The sequence below is a fragment of the Microtus ochrogaster genome, chromosome 16, assembly GCF_000317375.1.
Source record: "Microtus ochrogaster isolate Prairie Vole_2 chromosome 16, MicOch1.0, whole genome shotgun sequence".
NCBI classification, from domain to species: Eukaryota; Metazoa; Chordata; class Mammalia; order Rodentia; family Cricetidae; genus Microtus; species Microtus ochrogaster.
The window spans coordinates 50,136,058-50,151,860 of NC_022018.1; the positions used below are offsets into that span (position 1 = coordinate 50,136,058).

The window sequence follows — 15,803 nt, forward strand, 5'->3', positions numbered from 1 at the left end:
ATTTGTCTGCTTTTTGCCCTTCTGCCTTCTGCCATGTGAGCAAGGGCGCCAGTTTGGAAACAGAATGTGAATTGTCAGCAGACACCAGTCTCCTGGATCTTCCACTTCCCCACCTCCAGGACCATGAGAAATTTAAATTTCTATATTCACAGACTATCTAGTGGGATATGTAGTCAAGTTGCCCAGCCTCAGGAGCTCAGTTACAGCAACAAACAGACAAAGATGAGATTCTGGAAACCACAGTGTGTGTGTGTGTGTGTGTGTGTGTGTGTGTGTGGTGTTTGTGGGGTCATGTGTGTATAGAAATAGGAGCGTGTGTGTTCATGGGTACGTGTGTGTGGATGCATGTGCATATGTGTGCATGTAGCTGCTATGGAGGTCAGAGGACAGCCATAGGTTTTGCCCCTCTTTATTTTGAGGCAGATGATCTGTCACTAATCTGAAGTTCTACAAATAGGCTAGTCAGACTGGCTGGTGAGCCCTGGGGAGTTGCAAGTGTGCACCCCACACCCAGCCCTGGATTACAAGTGTGTACCTCACACCAGCATTGTATAAGGGGTCTGAAGATCATGCTCAGATCTTCAAGCTTGCAGGACAAGCACTTTATCAACAAAGCATCTTCCCTGCTCCAGACTGAGTTTTGAGGTTCTGGAATCCTCTACTATGTGGAGAGTCGCAGACAAGAGTTCAGTCAAAACTTTTGCCCTACGTAAAGAAAAACAGGGATTCTGTTCCATATTTTGGGCTCTTTCTTTCCCCTATGACTCTTGATCAACACAGAGTGGATGAAACAGAGAAGAAACGTGGAGATAGAAGAGATTGATGCTGGCCAGAATTCGCATCTGCTTCCTTGTTAAAGAGATCATTTGCTCAGAACAAAGGCAGGTTTAGGCTTGAGTCTCAAGGCGGGTCAACAAGCTTTAGGGAAGTCTAGCTCAGCCCTTTCTTCTCTCTTCCAGCTCCATCACTTTCAGATTCTGACCAAGAACCATTATCCACGAAGAGGACTCAGTGATGCTTCTGTGGACACAGCCTTGAACACAGAAAATGTCACCTCTGATTCCTTGGACTCTTCATGACTGGTTGGAAAAATGTGGGCCATCATTTTAGAGAGTTGTGAAAAGACTCTTGGGATGTCTGTCCCTTGAAGACACACCACGCATGGGTCTTACGGTTGGTGGGACTAAGTGGGAAGCATGGTAAAGATGCTCCTGCAGGCTGCTTTTCTTTCTGGTCCTGCGAATCACCACAGATTGGCCATTGCTATATCAACTCTGCTTTTAAAAGTCGTTAGCAGTCTCCCAGTGTCTACTACTGAGGGTTTCATGTCTTGGGGTAGAATTGAAGGCCTCCTTCCACGTGACAGTCCTCTAATCCAGCTTCCTTTATGGCCTTATCTACCCTCCCGCTTCCTCTTCTCCATTTGTCTCCCCAACCCCTCTCAGGCACTGAGACAGAATCTTGCACCATCAGCCTAGGGAAGCCTCTAACTATGTGTAGCCCAGGCTGGTTTGAACTTGGCGCCATCTTCCTGTCTCAACCTCCTAAGCTCTGGGGCCATTCTCTCTTCCGTTCTTTCTTCTGCCTAAAATCCCACCTTTCACTTACGCTAGAAAACACCCCTGGCCCTCTGGACCCAACGGCCTCCTCTCATCTCTCCTTCCAGGAGCTCTGTGAATATTTTGGACATTCCTCATCATCTTCTCACTCTGTGGCTACATCCACAGTCTTCCATCTTTCCGTTACATTACAAATTCAATGACAGAACTATGCCTTCATCTTATGCTCCACAGTACACCATAGTCTAATATAAAATCCAGCAGGTAGGCCTCTGCATCCATGGAGCTTCCATCCTTAGAGTCAACCAACCGTGGATTTAAGACATTAGAGGTGGAGTTGAACAGCTTCAATCATTGTCTTTGCTGCCCCCCAGACAGTACATTACAATGACTACTTACATGGCATTTCTATTGTATTGGGTACTGTGAGTCACCTGGACTCAGGAAGGTTCCAGCAGTATGCAAATGCTATGCCATTTTACACAGTAGTCTTAAATATCTCCAGACCTTGTCAGTGGTGGTGCACACTTTAATCCCAACACTCAAGAGGCAGAGGTAGAAGGATGTCTGTGAGTTTGAGAACAGCTTGGTTTACATAGTAAGTCCCAGGTCTGTGAGGACTACCCACAAGACACTGTCTCAAAAGTTAAACAAAACCCCCTCATTCGTTCAATGAAGAGATTCATGCCCAGTATTCCAGACTGTCCTTTTTCTGAAGAGGCAGTTTCTGACTCCCCTCCCCCTTCCTCTTTCTTCTCTTTCTGTTTCCCCTCTCTCTTCCCCTCAAAACACGTTACCCTTATACCCTTCCCAATATCCACTAAATAAACTCTGTAACCCCCCCAAAAAAAAGAAAAATAAAAGGAAATTGAAAATCAATCCTTTCTAACTGATTATGCTAACCAGAGAGAAAAACTCCCAGGTCTGTATGTATGGACAATATACATAGAGGAAGGGGCGTTGTCTACAAATAAACAGCTGCGGAAGTAGGAGGTATATTTGTTCCTAAATAATCAGATGACTTTTTAAAGTTGGTATATTATTTTAAAGTTACTATTGAACAACATTGTAAGGAAGTATCAATTGCCCTGAATCTACAGTCTATCTAAAGAGATAAATGCGTCTGTAGCCCTTTATCCTTTACCTCGAGCTGGAGGACATTCGAGTTTAGCTCATTATCCCTCTCTTTGCCAGGGTCCTTTTGTGTCACCCCCCAGCCAGTAGCCACTAGACCTTTCCAGACCTCTTTGCAAACCTGGAGGAGACGAAGGAATTTCCTGCTTGTGCTGGTCATCGCCTCTGCCCTCCCATCTCTCTTCTCCCACAGCCCATCTGCGCCTCCTCTCTGCTCCCTTCGTTGCCTCCCCCGCCCTCAGCTGGGCGCTCCCGGCCCCTCCCGCGCGCGTCTGTATTTGGAGCTGCCGGAAGCCGCGGGCGACTCTCCCCGCGAGCAGCGTGACCGGCTCGGGCTCCCGTGCAAGGGGGGGAGGCTGAGGCAGCGCAGGGCCTGCGGGACGAGGGCGCGCAAGTGACCGAAGCCAGCTTTGCATCACCGAAGCCGGAACCTGGGCTCCACAGCAGGTCAGGCTGGAACGCGCGGGGAACCTGGGGAAATTGGGAGGGGGGTGGTGGGCTTGCCTAGGCTCCGGGCGGGCGCTCGCAAGTTGCGCGCTCCGGGTGTGTGTGTGTGGGGGGGGGGGGATGGCCAGGACAACGTGAAGAAAGGCGACGCGGGCTCAGGGATCTGAGGCCACCCAGATGTGAGGACTGGGCACACGAGGACCTGGGATTCCGGGACCCGGTGCCCGGGCGGTCCTCATCTGGGTCAGTGCAACCCAACGCTCTAGCTGCTCCCCTGGCGCTGAGGACCGCGAGTTCCCGGCTGTAGGGTCACCCGTAGCCTGCCGGTCGACAGCCACCTCCCCCTGGGGTGGTCTAACTTCGAGGGGTCTTCACTGCCCTACTCTGAACCTCTCACTGGTTCCTGGGTGGGTTTCATTGAGATGGCTCTTGCCAGTACCACCTCTATTCGAAAGTGCTGGAAGGAAAGAAACCTGGCTTCTCTGCGGAACCTGACTTGAGGCCATGAGTCACTTCTAAAAAATGCAAACGCAACTAAGGCTTTGAAGGGACCGCTCTGAAAATGGTACCCTGCAGCTGCTCGCTGACTGCCCCAAAGGGGCTTGTTTGTGACATCAGCAATCTTGTCATCACTTAGGCTGTTGGTCGGCTATGCACATGAGAATATTTATTCTCATCAGCACCACAAAGAGGCTGTGCGTTGGCAATATTGGAATCCATGCGTCCTTTGAGTGAGTCTGTGTTTTTAGGATGTTCAGGAAGTGTTATTTAGAATTAGGTCCAAAAAGGCCAAGTGGTGGCGAATATTGAGCAGGCAAGATAAGGGGGCTTTTGCCTGTGTAGTCAGCAGAATTCAGAAGCCCAGAAAACTTGGGATAAAACTTAGTTTATCAGAATTGCTGGCAAGCACTGGCATTTACTGCCCATGTCAATTTCATGTGTTTGTTTGGCTGGTCGGCTTGTGGGTGGACAGAGCCTCACTATGAAACTCCAGCCTGACCTCAGACCCTTACCAATAATCCTCCTACTTCATTCAGCCTCTTCAGTGGTGAGATTACGGGTACGCATCAACACCTTTGCTTTCTGTGAGGCAGAACCTCACTCTGTACCTAGGCTGGCCAGGAACTCCCCATTGGTCCAGGCTCAAAGTCACAATCCCCCTGCTCCAGTCTCCTGAGTGCTGGATTCCTGATGTGCGCCGCCACACCTGGCTAGATAAATTTTAATTTTGGAAACTTGCCTCAGAAGTCTTGCTGACGTAGCTGGGACCACTTGGTGTAAAGGGCAGTGGTGCTACCATCTTTGGAGTGGTTTCCGTGTGCTGGGGTTTGATTAGAACGCAGGCCTGCAGAGGGCAGGGAGGGGTTCTATAGTTCTGTGAGCTCTGCATGGTTATGGACTGAGAGCATGTTAGAGAGCGCATGGCTCTGCACTGAGATCTCCAAAAGCTGGCAGAAATAATTAAATCAGTAGCTTGAAGCTAGGACAAGACTACACTTTTTTTTTTCCAATAGAAGACTTATTTCTCCATGAATCCTCAAATCTGAAAATCCTTAATAAAATTAGGGTCACGTGATGACACAGGATGAAGAGACTGTGAGAAACCGTGACAATTGCCAACCAGTCTCACAAGCAGGGAGTGAGGTTTTCTCCACTCGTCACTGAGAAGGATGTTGTTTGGCTTGTTGATAGGACAAGGTGTGGGGTTTGCTATACTTCCTGGCTGAAGATCTGGGAAATTGGAGACTTTGCAACCCGTGTCGTCTGTTGAGTAACTCCTCAGATGTAAGTCAGAAGTGACCCAGGAGGGGTGGGGTGGGAAAGATAGCTCAGCAGTTAAGAGCATTGGCTACTCTCTCCCACAGGACCTGGGTTCGGTTCCCAGCACCCATATGGCAGCTCATAACCCTCTTCAGGCTTCTACAGGCACCAGACACACACATAGTACACAGCCAGATGTATGGACACAACACTTTCATAAGCATAAAATAAATTTTTTAAAAAAGCGGCCAAGGAGACTATGGCATGGAACTGCACTACCAAGTTTCATTGTATTGACAGAGATTGAAGTTTACAGTTTAGTTTTCACCAGTAACAATTATTCCTGCTAACACACGCGCGCGCGCGCACACACACACACACACACACACACATCATTCTTCATTTATAGGGATGAAGGACATGGGAGGGAATAAGCAGATTTTTTTTTTCTCCTGACAGTAGACAGCTTCTTCCCACCTTGGGTTAGAGACTGATAGGCTGAGTCTCCAACTGCTTGAATTATGCCCAGAAATTAAAGACTCACAAGAACAACATTAGCTTCTTCTAGACATGATGTTTTATTTTAGACGTGTTGCTTTGTGTATCTCCTAACAGATATCTTTATTATGAAGATAATTCTTAATTTCAATCTTTATTCATCGGTTATATATTATACACCAGAATATGCCAAGTCTATGTAAGTTATAACTATTCTACTTAAAGTAGTCATGAACGTATTGCCAAGTTTACAAGTAGGACTTGGAAACAAGAGAGTTATGAAAAAATAACTCTCAAAACATAAATATTGCCCGGCAGTGGTGGCACACACCTTTAATCACAGCACTCATGAGACAGAGGCAGGTGGATCTCTGTGAGTTCGAGGCTAGCCTGGTCTACAAGAACTTGTTCTGGGACAGGCTCCAAAGCTACAGAGAAACCCTGTCTTGAAAAACAAAAACAAACCAAAGCAAAAATAAAACCATAAATACATATCTTTAAGATCATATATCTGATTAGGGATTTAGTTGTACATTATATAAAAAGCCTTTCTAATTTACTAATAAAAAGAAGGCCTATTGTAAAATAGGCCAAAGAAGATTATAAATGACCATTAATGCCATAAAAAGATGTCCAACATCATTATCCACCACGTAATTGCAAGTCAAAACCACAATGAGATTTCATGTTATACTCACTACTGTGACTATAATTTTAAAAAAATCAGATAATCCCAAGTGTTGGTGAAAGCGTGAAGAAATTGCTGATGGAAATATAAAATGATGTTTAATTTGAAAACTGTGGTCCCTTGAGTTAAACAGAGTTGCTGTATGACCTCGCAATTCCACTATAATAAGTCTATATTCAAGAGAAATGCAAGCATAGCCATGAAAAAGAAACATATACTTAGAGTTAGCAGTATAGCTCAGTAGAAGAGCATGTGTGTATCATGAGTGAGGCCTTGGGTTCAAATCCCAGCGCTGCACATAAAAATAAATTTTAAAAAGGAACAACAAAACTACACACAGGTTCATAGATGCACCCATGGTAACAGCTAAGAGGCGGAAACACAAAAAAATGCCCATCTGCTGATAAGGGGACAGGAAAATATGATCTATCTGTACAATGAGATATTATTAAAAGGAAGGCAGGGCTGGGGAAATGGCTTGGGACTCAGCCCTAAAGACCCGAGTTTGAGCCCCCTGCCCTCACATAAAAGCTTGCTGCAGTGGCTTGTGCCTGTAATGCCAGCACTGGGGAAGCAGAGTCCGTGAAAGACTGAGGAAGACATCTGACCTTTACCTCTGTCTTCCTCACATACTAGTACATGTGTGTGCACACAGAAAGAGGTGCACTACTGTATGAAACATGCTACTTGTGTGAACCTCGGTAGCGTCTTGCTAAGTGAAAGAAGCCAGGCCCAAAAGACCACATATTGCATGAATCCATTCCTAGAAAAATGTTTCTAAGAAATCTTTACCAATGGATCAGTTCTCGGTTAGGATGGGAGAGGTGAAAAAGGTATGAGGTTTTTTTTTTCTTTGTTTTAATTTTATTTTTATTAGTTTTTTAAGACTAGTTTTCTCTGTGTAGCCTTGGCTGTGTTGGCACTCACTCTGTAGACCACGCAGGCCTTGAACTCAGAGATCCACCTGACTCTGCTTCCCAAATGTTGGGATTAAATATGTGTGCCATCACCACCATACTTCTTTATTAACTTTTAAATACAATAATTTTATTATTTTTTTTAGAATTTTTTACATGCATGCCATGTATTTTACCACACTCATCTCCCACTCCCGCCCCTAACTCCTCCCGTATCCACCCCACCCTCTACCCTTTCTTAACTTTGTGTCTTTTTTTCAATAGTCCACTGAGTCCATGTTGTGCTGTCCTTGTACTCACGGTGTAGGTCTAGCCACAGCAGCATTGTCAACCAACCAGGCCCATATCCTTAAAGAAAACTTACCCTCCCTCCCCTAGAAGCCATTCACTGTCAGTAACTCCTCAGTTAGGCATAGGGGCTGTTAAGGGCCCGGCCCCCACCATGCTAGAACAAAGACTGTCTCGATCATCATGGCTGCTGGGAGATCATGAGTACAGTGGTCCTATCCTGTCCAGAGGCTCTGATTCACAGCAACCGCCCCATTCCCTTACAATCTTTTTGCTCCTTACAATCTTTACCTCCTTTTCTCCATGGCCCCTGAGCCCTTTCTGAACTGATGGAAAGGTTCGGAAATCAGTGACAGTTTCACAAATCCGTGAATTTTTTTAAAAATAATTGAACTGGACACTTCTAAGTGTGTGTGTGTGTGTGTGTGTGTGTGTGTGTGTGTGTGTGTGTTGAATGCTATATAAATCTCAAACAGGCTGCTAAAGAGAATAGAGGCCTTTGGTGAGGGAACTAGGCTGCTGCCTGGCTTGTTCAGCTCTTTGCCTTCCCTTCCTGTGCTGGTCCCCAGCTCCTCCCAACCTTGAATGTCCTGTTAATCATCCTGATTTAATTGTGAAGCAATTTTGTAGCGTGTGTATGAGATCCTAAATGACCATCATCTAGATCTTAGTAGATTTCCCATCTACTTGAAAGGTATATATAATCTCACCTTTTTTCCTCTATCACATTTTGTTTGTTCATTTGGTTTCTTCCATTTTTCCTTGTTTGTTTGTTTGTTTGTTTGTTTTTGAGATCGCATCTCAGATAACCTAGGGTGGCCTTGTACTTCCTATAGAGTTGAGATTGGCCTTGAACTTGTGAACCTCCTACCTTTGCCTCCCAAGTACTGGGTTTGCAGGTGTGTGCCAGCATGCCCTGATAAATCTCATTATCTGAAAACTCACCATTACGTTTTTAAGAATAACCTGCATTGCCCCATGAAAGTCATTGTTATGATCTTTGAGAAATATTCTCTAATCTCTATGGTCCTTGTCCAGCTGACAGGCATGTAAGTTGTTTGCCATGGTTTTCCTTTACCAAGAATGATGTTCTGGAGATCTTTCCTATGTGTCTTAAGAGTTACTGTGAACCCCTCCCCGCCGTGTGTGTGTGTGTGTGTGTGTGTGTGTGTGTGTGTGTGTGTGTGCGCGCGCGCGCGCGCGCGCGCAAGGGTACATGTTCACTTGAGTATGAAAATATGGAAGACAAAGAACAACCTCAGATATTGTCCCTTAAGCACTATTTGTCTTGTGTTTGAGATGGGGTCTCTCACTGGCCTGGAACTTACCTACTAGGCTAGGCTGGATGGGCAGGGAGCCTCAGGGGCCCATCTGTCCCTACCTGCCTCGCCAATTCAGAGATTACAAGTGCCCCGTACCATCTCTGGGCTTTCTGACATAGGTCCTGGACACACTTGGGCTTGGGGTCTCATGCTTGCAGGGTAAGCACTTTATCCGTTAAACTGCCTCCCCTTCCCTGGGCTAGGAATTCTAGTGGCATAGCCACGGACAATGTAAGCCTAGCTTCTTCATTCCTCCAACCCAAGATAACATGACAAGACCCAAGTTCCTGACTTTCGATCTATTTAGATTCTAGTTGTGATGCTGTTTTCTGATAAAGTTCACAAGTAGTCGTGGAGGAGATGGTTCCATGCATCAATTGCATCAAATAAGTGTGATCCCATAAGACTGGCTTTTTGTTATGTGAGTTTCATGTCTAAGGAAGTCTTATTTTGTGTTTGTCAATATAACTCACTTTCTTGCTTGGAAAAAAAGCATGGTTTCTTTCACTAAGAAATTATTTGACAAGTTTTTTTCCCTTTTCAATATTGCATAGGAACTGTGGAATCCCGAAAGAGAGTCCTTCGTTATCACGAATAGGTGTCCATGTTCATCTAGCCTAGCTAGTAACCAGACATTTGTCTAACAGTCCTGGCTTCTTGCTGACCTCTCAAGCAAGTAGAGAAGGAGAGCAATGACTTAGTTTTTTAAGATTCCATCTGTGCCTAATGGCTGGATAAGTCAGGGAAACACTGAGGGTCCTGTTGGCCTCCAGCTGCTCCAATTAAAGTCCACACCATAATCAAACAGTGGGACTTTCAAGATCTCTGTTAATATGGAGAGAAAATAACCCCTGTTACTTTGTGTCATAACATGTGGAAATCCAGAGAACTCCGGGATTCGCTGGACATTTGTTTGTTGTTTTGAGTGACAGCTGTCACGGGGCCAAGAATGGGTACCACTGAACAGAAGCATCATCTAAGCCATGAGTGCACGTTTCAAAGGATCTATACTTGGGATGGCATCCCGATTTCCTGTCTTGTTCTCTGGTTTCTATTCACAGCGGACTCTCTGGTTCTATTAATTAATTAACTAATTTATTTATTTATTATTTTTGGGTTTTTTAGACAGAGTTTTTTAGTGTAGCTTTGGAGCCTGTCCTGGAACTTGCTCTGTAGACCAGGCTGGCTTCAAACTCACAAAGATCCACCTGCCTCTGCCTCCCAAGTTGTGCTGGGATTAAAGGCATGCACCACCACTGCCCAGCGACTCTCTAGTTCTTATGAGATTTATTCTTTTTTTTTTCCCCCTCTAACAACAAGAATCAGTCAAACAGGGCCACACCAAGAAAACCGCTGTATTATTTACCTGTCTCATTACTGTAACAAAAGACCCAAATAATACAACTTAAGAAAAGGTTTTATTTAGATCATAGTTTGAGAGTACAACCCATCTGGTGGGGTTGGCATGTTGGGAGGAACAGAATGGTCACATTGACCAGGGAGAGCTTGATGTTGGTGCTCAGCTCTGTTATTCAGTCTGAGACCTCAGCCTCCTCGGTGGTGCCAGCCACACTTAGGGTGAGTCTGTTTCCTCGCTTAACCCAGTCTAGAAACCTCCTCACAGACATTTCCAGAGATTTGTCTTCTGGGAGACTTCCTTCAAAAACGATGAAGACAGAGTGGCCCATCAGTGGATAAAGGCCTTTGCTACCAAGTGTGATGAGCTCGATACTTGGAATCCACATGATGAGGGAGAACCAACTCCTGCCGATTGTTGCGTTCCACAAGTATGATGTGGCTCCCAACCTAATCAATCGATGTGGGAAAATAAAATCACTTTAAGTAATACTGATGCCAGGGTACAGTCTCGCCAAACTGTACACTGAGGTCAAAGGGTGTGCTTGAGAAGAATAGAACTGCCATATTGAACACTTCTAAGCTTATGAAATAACCAGAAATACCTTCCGTGGGGTTCATAGGACATGGTTTATAATGCAAGAATGAATTTGTTTAGTGATATTAAATTTGCATCTTCCATAGGAAGGGGAGGTCACTGGAACATCCATGGGAAAAAGTGCGGCAGATTTATTTGTTTTTTGCATGTCTATAATTAATAATTATGTGTTCTACTCTTTTATTTTACAAGTTAACTTCTTTATCCACAGAGAGATAAAATAACCTAATAAAAATCGGTGAGTGGCTGAAATAACCAAGATGGATGCATAGTTATGGCTCTCGCTAGATTTACAAGCCTCTATTTCCCCTGACACTGATGCTTCAATTATTTTTGATGTTTTACCACAGTGCCATGCTTCTCGTGTCTCCTGGGGAGGTTTTGAGTGACATTTCTGTGACAGCATTTTTCATCCATCCCCATCTCTTTATTTAAGCATTACAGTGATGTAAAACAAAACAAAATTGCTGCTTCCCCACTTTAATAATAGGTGTACTTATCCACGTTCATGAAATAATAAGACTGATCAAAAAGGTGGATTTCTAATAAAATGCTTCTGACTTCTGTTTAGTAATTATTTGTCAAAATTTGTAGTACTTGTGTTTTGTGAGTTTTTTTTTAAGAAGTTGGGTTATAGGAATGTTAATAGCAACAATGATGGCAAAAGTGTTCTTTTTGTAAATTTTAACTTCATAGCTTTTTTTCTTTTCATGTGTATGGGTATCTGCCGGCATGTATCTGCACACACCTGCATGCGTGTGTGGTCATCTGCCAGCATGTGTCTGCATGCATCTGCACACCACCTGTATGCATGTGTGGTCATCTGCCAGCATGTGTCTGCATGCATCTGCACACCACCTGTATGTATGTAGTGTGTGGTCATCTGCTGGCATGCATCTGCACACCACCTGCATGCAGTGTCCAAAGAGGTCAGAAGAGAGCGTCAGATCCTCTGAGGTTGGCATTACCAGTGTTCGTGAACTGCTATGTGAGTGCCAGGAACCGAACCCAGGTCCTCTGGAAGAACACGTTCTGAACCACTGAACCATCACTCCATCGCTTTACACCACTATTTTTTAATAAAAAAAAAAAAAGAATGGTGGGGGTAACCAAAGATATTAAAGCAGAACATTAAAAAAAAATCAAAACAGTCTCCTGCAGGACAAATGGAACTGAAACATAACTTCAAAAAGAAAACAAAATATTGCAAAGTCACAGATGAAAGTTGTGACTGCTGAGGAGGGGCCTGGTGTTGCTCCTTAATGATGGTTTCATCGAGTGTGTTTCCGTGACAACACCCTTCACTGAACTGAACCCATGTACTGATTAACCCCTGGTGCTGCTGGTTTAGCAGGAACATTACTAACAGTCTTGGTGTTTATTGCGCCTCTCAAAGAGGGTTCATCCTAGCCTGTCACACTTCCTTCCTTCCCTGCTTTCTAACTTGGCAATTATTTTTTTCATTTGTTCATCTTTATTTTTTCCTCCTTTGGAGGGATTCGTGTGTGTGTGTATGTGTGTGTGTGTGTGTGTATGTATGTGTATGTGTGTGTTAGTCATCAGTGTTTGGATCTATAAATGTAAGTCTTCCATTCTAAATTTGTGAAATATTTAGTTATTGTATCTCTTTTTCTTTTTCTTTTCCTTTTCTTCCTTTTCTCTTTTCTTCCCTTTCCTGTTTGAGACTCCGCTGTCCAGTCTTCTTAGGAACTCACTATGTAACCCATGGTAGCCTCAAAATAATGGCTGTCCTTCTGCGTCAGCTTGCTTTCCCAGTTCTGTAGTTCGAGGTGTGAACCACGATGCCAGGATGTTATTGCTTCATAAAATAGAATTTCTACCTCAGTCTCTTTCTCCTCTCAGGGGCTCCAGGGGCGCTAATATGAGACCGTTGGTGCGGCATTTTTTTCTTTGTATTTATTCTTCAGATTAAATCTTGTATCAAGTTGGAGGCACCTTCCTCAGCCGTCTCCCTTCTGTCTTCAAGCCTGCCCAGTGTACTTTTTGGTCCTTTGTTATTGTGGTTTACTCAGTTCTGGAATTTTCTTACAGTTTCTATGACTCCGTTAAAAACTCCTGTTTTCCCGTTGTTTCTGGGCTATTAGCTTCATCTCAAGCACAGTTCAGACAGCTGCTACAAATGTCTCTGGAAATTCCAACATCTGTGTCCCCTTGTGGTTGACATTTGCCAGTCGAGTTTTCTCAGGGTTGAGTGTGTTTCTTCTAGTCCCTTGCATGCCAAGCCATTTTGCTTTGCAACTTGAACATTTTAGGTTTTGCTTTGTGAGACCCTGGGTCCCTTGGGAAATGTTTTTGGCTGTTGTCATTTGGCTTATTGGTTTTGCTTGACTTTGCCAGCCAATCGGCTCTGTGTTGCACGCAATGGACGGTGGGTCCGGCATCACCTCTGCTTTCAAAGCCCCTGTGTCCCATGTGTGCACTATTTAAGGATTGGTATTTTTACTCTAGCAGAGGTTTGTAATAGTTCAGTTCTCAAGGATTTGGGGTTTGCCCCCCATATTCACAACTCAAGGGTGAGTCGGGGTGTTCCCCTCAGCTCTCTACTCTCTGTGGTTCCCCCCTATACTCTCCTGTTCTTCTGCCGGGAATATTGGATTTCTCTTGGAATTTTTGGCTTTTCATCCTGCTAGAGGAGAGGAGAGGAGAGCCCCCCTATACTCTCCTGTTCTTCTGCCGGGAATATTGGATTTCTCTTGGAATTTTTGGCTTTTCATCCTGCTGCAGTATAGTTTCCCAAGTCTGGGTTATTCTCAGGACAACGCTGTGAGATGAAAAATAACAGCCAGCACAGAAGACAGCTCGGAATGCATTCCCACGCGGTGTTCTCAAGCCAGTGAATGGTGACGAAGAGCTGAGTTCATTCATTGGGAATAGGGAAACTGGGATTCAAGTTAGTCATCCATCATATTCCCGCAGATATGTGGGTTGCCACTGAAGGGGCTGTGTCCCAAGGTTCTCTGATTCTCATAATGTGTTTTCCACTATATCACATGACAAGCCCTAGCTGTCTATAGTCGCAGGTCCCAGTTCAAAGAATGACCTACTCTAAAAAAAGAATGGAAGTTGGTTTGGTGGAGGCAGGCGCTGAACCTGTCCCAAGGAGGGAACATGAACTGGTGAGCTAATCGCTGTATGTACTCTGTTTTTCTGTGCTCTGCTCCGGATTTGGAGAAAGCATGATGTCAGTACCCTAAGGGGGATGTAGGACCCTGGAAGACTGCAAGTGGAAGGAAGTCCATGGTCATTTGGCCTTCCTGCTTCAGACCTGTGGTAGATGATGCTTTGTGACAAGAATGAGCCCATAGATACCAAAAAGAAAAGAAACGGGAAGGGACCAAGCCCAGCATCCCTTCAACTTCCTTCCACTCAGCCCCACCTCTTCAAGTGTCTACCTTCCATTAGTACCATAGGCTGGGGAACCAAGCCTGTGACATAATTTTCCATATGACATTTAGGACCCAAACTAAGTGGTGGCTGCTGTGTAGTGATACTTTGTTTTTAATCTAACAAATAAAACTTGCCTGAAGGTCAAAGTGCAGAGCTGAGCCACTAGTTAGCCACATAGGCCAGGCAGTGGTGGCACTCACCTTTAATCCATCCCAGCACTCTGGAGACAGAGGCAGACAGACCTCTGTGAGTTCAAAGTCACCCTGGGCTACACAAGACTGAATCTGTCTAAGAGAGAAACAGAGCTCACACAAAGGTGATCCCAGCACTTGGCATTCTATGCCTTTAATCCCAGGGAGGTGGAGACAGGAGTGATGGCTGGGCAGAGAGAGGGATAGAAGGCAGGAGAAAACAGGAGCTCAGATGCAGTCTGAGGATTCAGTCTGAGCATGCAATCTGCGGATTCATAGAGACAGGGTCGCCCCTTCAGTTTGAGCATTGGTAGAGGTAAGAACTCTAGTGGCTGGCTGCTCTGCTTCTCTGATCCTTCAGCATTAACCCCTATACCTGACTCCAGGCTTTTATTATTAAGAGCAATTAGGATTTGTGCTACACTGAAGTTTGTTGTTTGTTGGAAAGCAAGATCCAGGAGAGGAAGTGAAAAATACAAAGGTGGGCTCCATAGTGACATGAACATCATCTCTTGGTGAGCCTGCCTGACTTCCTCCCCCTAAGACTGCTCACTACGGAAGATATCTCAGACTCGTGTTTCTAGATATGACCTAGCAGAGAGTGGAGTCTGGGAACAACAAAAATAAAGCTAATGTTTTTGTTGGCCCAGCAGGCATGATTGAGTAAATACAATGATGGTGGGGGAATAAATTAACAATGGATCCCAGGATGACTTCCCTCAGTGACTGGTAGGAAAGAAAGTCACTGATGGACTCATGCCTAAGAAAGTTCAGCTAAGACAGAAGTGGTTTGGTAGTTGCGCAGATGTTTCTAAATTCCTGCGTACCCATAGAGAAGTTTGTCCACTGTGACTTTATCTTTGCAGAGGACCGTTTTGTAAGTCAGTCAATCACCCAAGCGTCATCAGGAGAAAGGTTTGGAAGCCGGCAACGACCTCCCACTTCCAGTCTATCTCTGGTTTACTCTTAGGCTCATGCACACAGAATCCTATGGATGTGAATAAGCTTTAAGGAATCACTTGGGACTGAGGAGGTGACTTGGCCTGTACAGTGCTTGCTGTTCCAGTGTGAGACGCAAGTTCAGTCCTCAGAACCCATGGAGTAAATCTGGACCGGGTGGTGTGTGTTTGTAACCGACCCCAGTGTTGGGAGGTGGAGACAGGCGTATCCCTGAGAATTGCTGGTCAGCCAGTCCAGCCCAATCCATGAGCTCTAGGCCAAGTTAGAGACCCTGTCAAAGATATGTAATGTAGAGGTTAAGTGCATAGCTCAGTGAGCCAGAATGCTTGCTAGGCAAGCTTGAGGACTTTGGTTCAAATCCCTAGCGCTCACATTAAGAGATGGGCGTGGCCATGCAAACCTATAACCTCAGCACTGTGGAGGTGGAAATGGGGTGGGTGGGGACTGCTGCCCCTTGCTGACTGCCAGCCTAGCACCATGTCACAAGGGAATAAAATGGAGAAGGATAGAGCAGGGCACCTGGTCACTTCCTCTCTCTTCTTAAACTGCATGGGCACACAGAACCACACACCCACAACACACACAAAAATAAAGTCTGCATCTCCTGAGGAATGACACCTGAGGTTGACCCTAGCCCCTGCATTCTGCATGACACCTGGTCATGGAGAGAGAGAGA

General features: G+C 45.1%; 1 protein-coding gene across 1 annotated transcript in view; it reads left to right on the forward strand.

Moving 5' to 3' along the window:
- Positions 1-2,966: 2,966 nt before the first annotated feature.
- Cap2 (cyclase associated actin cytoskeleton regulatory protein 2) overlaps positions 2,967-15,803 on the forward strand; it is a 139,708-nt gene continuing 126,871 nt past the window's right edge. Inside the window, exon 1 of the mRNA XM_005355107.3 lies at positions 2,967-3,140. The gene's annotated coding sequence lies outside the window, so the exon portion shown is untranslated. The remainder of the gene's footprint in view (positions 3,141-15,803) is intronic.